Source organism: Nomascus leucogenys, chromosome X (assembly GCF_006542625.1).
Source record: "Nomascus leucogenys isolate Asia chromosome X, Asia_NLE_v1, whole genome shotgun sequence".
NCBI lineage: Eukaryota > Metazoa > Chordata > Mammalia > Primates > Hylobatidae > Nomascus > Nomascus leucogenys.
Genome location: NC_044406.1, coordinates 104592132 through 104599137, shown reverse-complemented (window position 1 = coordinate 104599137; position 7006 = coordinate 104592132).

Genomic DNA, 7006 nt, shown 5'->3' with positions numbered 1-7006 from the left:
GTTATTGACAGGCTCCCATTGTAGTCTCTACTTCTACCTTTGGTGGGTAAGCTGTCACTATCATCCAGCAGAAATGAAAGTCTTGGTTCCCTACTCTGTCTCCTTTGATGTCACCCTGGAGAGGCTATTGGGACACTTTGTTACAGCCTGGAGAGAGGATAGAAGTCTGGGCTTCTCACTTGGCCTTTGGTATCAGGAGTAGGGATAGGGCCACAGTGTTTTCTATGGTGTTTGCCTGCAGTAGAGTAGTTATTATTTAAAAGTTTTCTGTCTTACTAGGCTGTCCCTTTCCTAGGTCTTTAGATAGAGCAGTGTTTTGTTAGGGCTTTTTATGTCTGTGCCTATTGTTGTTTCTGAGTTGTCAGCTTCTTCAGCTTGAAGTCTGACATATATAAGGCAAAAATAATACCCAAGAACTTAGCATCATATCATTTCTTGGACCCCAAGGTCCCTAACCCCTCTGTCTTATTTTGTCCTCCTTTCATAGCCTTATATATATTTTAAAGTAATATATATAAAACAAGTATATCTACCTATCTTCCTGGAAGCTGACTGAATTTATTTTTAATCTGACCTGAAAATCTCCATTTTGAAGTTACTTTATATTTATTACATTTACTGATATATTTGGATATATTTTCACTATGTTATTGTTTGTTATTTGTTCTACTTTTTCCCCATTTCCTTTTTTTCTTTCTTTGGGTCTATATTTGGCTTGATGGAGGCTGTTTTGTTTTAATTTTTAAGGATTTTTTCCTTTACTATTACTCTTAATTTTTAACATGCATATTTGACTGAATAAAGTATCTTTGCTAATGAAATAAACATCTCTACTCTTCTAAAACAAAATGAGAACTTTAGAATGCATTAAATCCACTCAATCTCCTCTCATTTTATTTGTTGTTGCTATCCAATATTGTACCTCCTCCTTATCCAAATTTATACATCATTATTACTGTTTTATACAGTCAATAATTGTTTGGCTTTAACCACATGTGTTCTAATTTCTTTATAAGCCATTTCTTCTGGAATCTTAGTCCTGCCTTTGGAGTTCATTTTTCTTCTTTCTGAAGTATATTCATTAGAATTTCCTTTGGTGAGGGTCTATTGATGAAACTTTTAGTTTTCATTTGTCTGAAAATGTCCTTATTTTGCCCTTGTTCTTGATAGACGGTTTTGCTATGCTTCACAATTCCAAGTTGACAATTACTTTCTCTCAGCACTTTGAAGATACTATTTTATTGTCTTGTGTATTTTATTGTTGCTGTAGAGATGCCTGCTGTCAGTTTAATTGTTTTTCCTTTTTAGATAATCTATCTTTTCTCTCTGGCTGCTTTAAAATATTTTGTTTGTTTTGTTATTTAACAGCAATGTGTTTAGATGTAGAATTTCTTTTTAAAATTCTATTAGAGGATTTATGTTTTCTGAATTTGGAGATTTATAGCTTTTATAATTCTGAAAATTCTCTGCTAATATCTCTTTGAATATCGATTACTGACAAGTGCAAAAACACCCAGAGCTGTTGAAGCATTAGCATCCATTACAGTTATGCTCTCCGCTTCTTTTTCATTTTTTGATCTCTGGAGATTTCCTCTTCTCTCTTGCTGGCTGTGTTATGTTATACATCAAAAAGATTAAAAATAAACCTACAGAATTTGTAGTTATTTTCTAGCAGAAGATTTTTCAGGAGATCTAGTGCTCCATATTACCGGAAATGGAAGTCTAAAAGTATTCTCATTCTTTCCTTTCGTTTGTCTCTGAGACTGTATGACATTATTGTAAATAACATTTGAGAATTAGGTTTAAGATAACATTAAGAGTTACAGTTTAAGGCTCATTGAGGATATTAAGCTTGTGGCAACTGGCACCTGTTCCCGTGAAGATGAACCCAGGGTGAGGGCTGGAGAGAGGTAGTAAGGAGTAAAGCGAGCAGAGTTTGCTTACTCTTCAGTTTTTCAATCTCTCTTATTCCTTTCCTGACATTTGCTAGCTGTGTGTTGGACACATTTCTTGAAGTCTTTCAACCTTAGTTTCATCATCTGTCTAATGAAGACAATAGCACAATTTTGTAGGGCTGTTATAGAATTAAATGAGAGGGCATGTGTAAAATGCTTGGTTGAGTGCCCAGCTCAAAAAAGAGCATTCGTGCCCCCCTCCCACTTTTTTTTCCTGTCTTCATTTGCTAGCCAGCACTTAGACAAAATTGAACTAGGATTGGGTGGAAGAGATACTAGGTAGTGGAAGGAAATGTAGTGGTGGACAAAAAGAGCTAGATGAGGAGAGCCCCAGTAATATAGGAAAGAAAAGAGGAATGTTGACTTCCATCCCCGTGAGGCAACCATTCAGAGGTAATTTGGGGACACGTAATCAAAGACCACCTTCCTTTGTGTCACCTGAAATAGGCTGGCCATCTCTTCTGTTTTTCAGCAATATTTCAATCTCATACAATTTTAGTTTATAGACAGTTCTTTGAAAGCAGGAATCAAAGGGAAAAAGGAGAGGATGGGAATGAAGAGTCCAGACCTAAATCATAACTAAGAGAAAATAGGATATCATTCCCATTGCTTAGAATTAATGGCATATAGATTTGATGACATAAAAAATGTTTCTGGAATTTCTTTAACTGGAAAAATATGTTTTCAGAGGAATAACTTGTTATCTGCACACTATTGGCTTTTGTTTTAGATCAAAAGGCCCAAATCTATGTTAACAGGCAGTTTAAATGAAAACGAGATATACATCTATTTAGTGTAGTGTATGTTATAGTATTAAGATTAATACAAAGGATTAAAAATAGAATTTCCATCTCAATTCTTAATTTACGAGTTTCAGAGTGATAGAGTTAGATCTCATAGTAATTTATATACACTTCCTTCATGGTTTAATTTTACCCATATATTACTGATCCTAATTCAAATGCCAGAGTCTTAGATTAAGAACCCAGAGAGAACTTAAATTATAGGCTTTTGCTGTTTTTCACTTGCCTGATTTACCAATAGCAGTAAAGCATGAATTATAGTCTTGCTAGTCTCTGGAAGACCATGACTAATACTAGAAATAATAATTGTTGCCGCCCTTAAATCAGAAGAAACAGCATAAAAGCAGCAACTGATTTGGGATATGGAAGCTAGATTTATTTCTGTTGGAGTGAGCGTGAAAAATAGGTAATTTGCATATAGTTTAGGGGAAAAGATGTAGGATTGGTTTTGTGATAATCAGTGTACTGTTGTTCAAGAAGGACTCTTAAAGACCATATAGAGAGGAGAGATCATTTTGAAAACTGGGGAGAATGGGGAAAAAAAGGACAGGATCTGTGTGTAATTCAGAGGATGTCAGGATCCAGCTCAATTTGTTAGTATATTTTTATTAGTACATCACTTGAAAAAAAATCAGGATTACTGTTTTAGAATCTTTATTTCTCATATGGCTTCTCAACTATGAAACAAGAATCTTAAATATCGGTATTAGGTATATTAACATATTTAGTTAGAATTGTGTTCTGGTGAATATAGTATAGAATGAAGATTATTATTACAAGCTGTGTGAAAATTTTAAGTAATTTATATGCAAAAGAGAGTTGAGTCTGAAGAGCATTGGTGTAACGTGCTCCTAGTAAGTGTACCTCCAGGCCTTTCCTGCCATATCCCTCAGTCAAGCCTCAGGAAAACAACCTTTCTCATTTCTCTTCCTAGCCCTTCTCTATAGCAATGCACTCTTTGGTCACTTACCATAAAGGCATCAAAGCTACTATTTTGAAGGGAGGGTTCAATTATAATCTAATTAAAAGCCATTTACAGATGCAGAGAATCTTGACAGAGTCCAGCCTGAGTGCTTAGATGTCTCTCATTCTATGGTGATTGATCTAGCGAAACTTTGAAATCAAGATATTTATGTATTTAGTAAGATACAAAGAGCAAGCTCTTTTTTTTTAAACAAAGTTGCTGCTATTATATACTTCCCCATTCATCATCAGCAGAAATGCCAAATTCCTTTCTCAGCATAGTGGTTGAGTTCAGGCTCTGAAATTCGTGTGATTTCATATCATGTGCTACCAGTTACTAGCTGTGTGATCTTGGTCAAATTACTTAGGTTCTCTGTGCCTGTTTTTTCTGTAATATATAGATGATAATGTTTTCTGCTTCATAAGGTTGTTGTCAGCTTTCAATGTGATTAATATACATAAACACTTCACACGGTGTCTAGTATTTAGTGAATGCTCAGTAAAAGTTAGATATTATTATAACTAACCCTATCTTGGAATGACAAATGACAGCAAGCAGTTAATATCTAACTATAATCAGCACTTTGTCATCTCAACAAACACTATTCTGATGCAATAACATACCTTAATGAAAGCAGCACCTCCATTTAACCTTTATGTTAGGAATAGCAGAGGCACAATTTAATTTTACTAATCATTTTTTGGATATTAATCAACTGCCAATCAACTGCATATCTAAACAGACCTACTTCATGTATTATTTTCTCATATTAAAACAAATCATTTAACAAACCATACAGACTTCAGCTGTTAAAGATATCTGTCCTGCGTTTTTTTTCTTTTTTTGATATGGGGGGTCTCACTCTGTCCGCCAGGACTGAGTACAGTGGCACGACAGAGGCCCAGGGTCTCTCTGTGGTGCCCAGGCTGGTCTCGAACTCCTGGCCTCAAGTGATCCTCCTCCCTCAGCCTCCCAAGTTACTGGGATTACAGATATGAGCCACCATGCCCAGATTGTTAAAGGGGTCTGAAAAAAAGATGGTAACTCTAAAACAGGGAGAAATACTAGAAATGGTGCAAAACTGAGTTTTCCTAATGAAATTATACGTGAGGCAATATTAGCTAAGTAATCCTATTGCCAGAATAGCTGACATTCTAGTATTTTTTTTTACTTTTAGTCATTCTTTTCTGTGACATTTTGAGTAAAATGTTGTTTATTATTTTACTGTTAATCGTGATTCTTTCCTCTAATATTGAAAATTCTGCTATGTCTGTAAGTGTATTTTTTTTTAATAACAAAGGAACAAAATTCTTTCCAGGGCAATGTGGGGTGGTAGGACAAGTCAATGAAAAAAAAATGAATTCCTTGCTCAGTAAATTCTACTTTATAGTAAACTTTTTAGAAATATAGCAATTGTGTTAAGTTAGGGTTACCACTGTAAATATTCTATGACTGTGTGTGTGATTACAGGGGAAATCAGAAAATATGTTCTCCTCCCAACACTTTGACTGTAGCTTGCATGTTGCAGCTAGAAATAGAGCAAGGGGTTGTTAACAGAGAATGCTTCTTCAGTTATTCCTTGTGGCATGCATTTAGCTCTCTGCCCCCATGGTTAGAGACCTCCATCCTTTTGCCAGCTGCTGTGTTCAGTTGTCTGGGTTATTTTGGGTGGCAGTGGGTTGATCCTAGGGGGAAATGATTGCATATCTTTGCATTTTAAAATGTTCTGTACAAATGTGTTATGAAAGATTTGGGAGCCATGGGGAATTAAAATTTTTCTAAACAGTTTGTGTTTGAGTTCTGGGGTATTGACCAGGCTGTAAAATTCAGAAGCCTGCAGAACGTAGTAAAGAAACCAATCCTTTGTTAGTTTCAAATACCTGCTCTGAGCAGCACAGTGGGAAATGGAATGCTATGGACACTTTGCAATAAAACACTGGGATCTCCATATGTCCCAGGGGAAAGCGGGAAGAGGGGATGTGAGTGGAATGATAGATGGTACAATCAATTGGATTGGCAGCTTATTAGCCAAAGCAATGGATTGATGTGATCCTGGAGAGAGCTCTGGTCCCATCATCAGGGCTCTGCTTAAGTCCTGTCATGTGTTAAAGATTTTAATCAATATTTGGATGAAACACGGAAAACATGCTTGCCAGATTTAAGGGTGCCATAAAGATGAATGCACTGGATCCAGAATCATAATACAAAAAGAGGCTGTCTGACCGGTCCTATGGCCTAAAATGATGCAATTTAACAGGGATACAGGAAAGGCCTATATTTAGGAAGGAGGATGTATTGTTTATTGGCTGAATAATTGTGCATATTTATAAACTTCCAATTCTCTAATAAGGGATCCAGCCAGAAAATTGACTCTAATATGAAGCTGCTGAATTCTGGGGGTATTCTGATTTGTGGACGTGGAGAAAGTGGTAGAGAGCAATACCTCCAGAAAACCTAAAAAGTGTAGCATAGGGAAAAATTATAACCCTTATTACCTTGAGTTATTTTTAAATAAAAGTTTAATTTTAAGAAACCAAAATTATATGCTCCTTGCCCAAATGTTCCATCAAGAAAACAAACTTAAATATTTCATTCATGCCAGAGTAAACTTTGAGGTTTCTTTACTCCTGTGTAACCTTGGGCAAGTTACTTAATCCTGTTTAAGACTCACTTTCCTCATTTAGAAATATATGCTCATGGTAAAAAAGAATTAACAGTGCAAAGGAACGTACAAGGAAAATTAAGTCTCCTATGCCCCCAATTCCTAGTTCCTTTTCCCAGACATTTTTTATTTTGGTGAATTCTTCCAGAGATGGCCTAGGCGTATATGTGTATAAATTTTCTTCTAAAAAAACATGTAATATGTACAGGATTTCCCCCATGTGATTTGCTTTGTTTGCCTAGCATGGAGGTTAAAATCATAGATTCTGAAGCCACATTATCTGGATTCAAATCGCAGCTCTGCCATTTGACTGTGTGACCTGGGCAAGTTACTCTGTGCCTGCAGGGCTGACTTAAACATTAGGCACGGTAGGCACAGTGCCTAGGGTCTGTTACATACTTTTAGGAGCCCACAAACATGTTTAATTTTAGGAGCTCATGAAAGTGTTTTCTTTTAAAATCAGGGAAAAAGGATGAATATTAAATAATGAATATATAATAATGAATTCAGTTCAGATTACATTTGTTTTTATATACCAAATCAATTGTAAAATACAATTTTTAATTTATTTTAAGAGACGGGGTCTTGCTGTGTTGCCCAGTCTGGAGTGCAGTGGCTATTC